This window comes from Rhagoletis pomonella, unplaced genomic scaffold (genome assembly GCF_013731165.1).
Source record: "Rhagoletis pomonella isolate Grant_MI unplaced genomic scaffold, Rhpom_1.0 Rhpom_scaffold_00004, whole genome shotgun sequence".
NCBI classification, from domain to species: domain Eukaryota; kingdom Metazoa; phylum Arthropoda; class Insecta; order Diptera; family Tephritidae; genus Rhagoletis; species Rhagoletis pomonella.
The window spans coordinates 66956281-66958464 of NW_023458558.1; positions in this window are offsets into that span (position 1 = coordinate 66956281).

Below are 2184 nucleotides of genomic sequence, written 5' to 3' on the forward strand. Positions count from 1 at the left end.
AAAAAAACTTAAGCGATATATTTTCCAAAAATGCCCGCAGAGCATCTAAATGCAATTCTACATCAAAACGAAAATTTTGAAAAAATGTCGCTTATGTTTTTTTTGGCGGTTAGTGCTCGATATATGGCGCTGCGCCCGTGACAGCAAAATATTTTCGACGACATCAGTACCCAATAGTTGCATGAAATTATCAAATGCTCTTGCAACTTTCACACAACGGCGTTTAATAGAAAATGGAATTAAATATGCTATTTTAGCAAAATATGCCTATATGTGTATTTAAGGCAAAATATGTAGAAATATGCATTAACACATCGATATCATCTTAACACGAAACTCTTGATTCGCAAAATTTGTTAATCTTTAAATTCTTATGTCTTACGAAAATATATATATAAATGCATAGAAATCCGGACCCTCATCATCACTAAAATCAAAAATTACAGAAATATGGACATCTATCTACGTGCCTTGTTTATTTGAATGTTAGATGATATCACTGTAGAGTGTTTTCAAGAGTTTTTACACAGTGAAATATTTCAAATAAATACTTATGCACACTTTGCAAATGTGTTAAGCTGATCTAAGCATGCTTGACATGTCAAAGGCGTTGAAAGTAGTTACCGGTCAAATGAAAAAGTTATGGTCGGCTGCCGACAGAGGCATCTAAATAAGACAAAACGATGCGGTAAAAGGTAAACAAAATGTAAATGGAAACGCTATCCACACATATGTATATAGGCATATATGGGTGTAACTGAATACGCTTTGACCACACGCAGAGTCTGGCACATTCACAGCAGCAAACAAACCGACATCAACAATATTTTCATTACTTATGTTGTAGGCAAATTCTGATAGTTGAAGCACGTGCGTGTCTGCTTTGTGTTCTAACCTTTCAATGCCACAATTTCAAATGCTTCTTATTTGCACCCGTTTTTATTTTGCTTGCCTTAATCCCAAATGTGTTTTCCAACAAATTGTTTATGGTCGCCCACTTTGGATTAACCTACTGCGAAGGCGGAATGCTTAATGTGCTAAATTTTTTTTATTACTTTCGTCATAATCCTGTTTGCTATTACATAAGCCAAAAATCTATTTCTCCTCATTTAATTCGCTGCTTTCGAATTCAGCTTCAATAAAGAGATACTCGCCCACATAGCCAGCAAAAGTGATTATCCTGCATGCGGCGTTCTTTTTTAATCCTTTGAAATTTCAAGGAAAGGCAACCTCTCTGCAAACATCCTACGAGCAGTTTCCTGATTCAAATATAAATGTTGTTGTCATGTGCGGCTGTGATGAAATTGAGCCATCCAGAGCCGTTGTAATATAAACAGATAAGCGAAAGGCTAGGGATTACAGAAAATCAAATAAATAAAATCGAATAGAAGTAAGTAGGCATTGTATTGAGCAATTTAAGTAGCAGCGAAAATGAATTAATTTATAAGTTCTACAATTATAACTAAATAATAGTATTTATACGACTTTTGGAATTTATTTACTGTTACAATTAAAGTAAGAGTTCATTTGGTCATTTGGACACCATAATTCGCGTGAATTACCCGGTAAATGAGGCTCTGCCGCTCCTGAGTCCTTTCCTAAATGAGGTTCACCCACTATTCTCTAGGAACGCCGCTGCAATGAGTGAAGTAGTGGTACCTGCTGCATCTAGTCCGGAGGTTGGGCTTAATTGGGCGGCCGAGTAGCTGATTGAATAACGGTCACTGCTCGGCCGGCAATGGCAAATCTCCGAGTGTACATATATATTTCTGCCATGCGAAACTGGGTGATAAATGGGACAAACAGTTATTTACATTTTGGAATTTAAGGGTCATATAAGTCATGGCCATACTTCAGCATTACTCAAACTCAGATTTATGATCCAGTTAAAACAGCTCCAATGGGCCGTTGCCTTAAATCATCAAAACCTTAATGTCTTTGCACTCTTAAGTAATTTGTATACCCGAGCGCACTTGTGCACAAGGGTATATTAATTTTGTTCACATAACGGTTGTTTGTAACAGCCAAAACGAATCGAGATAGATATAGACAAATGTATACATAAATGATCAGGGTGAAAAAAGAAATCGATTAAGCCATGTCTGTCTGTCCGTCTGTCCGTGTACACGATAACTCTAGCAAAAATTGAGATATCTCAACGAAATTTGGTATGTAGGTTTCCCT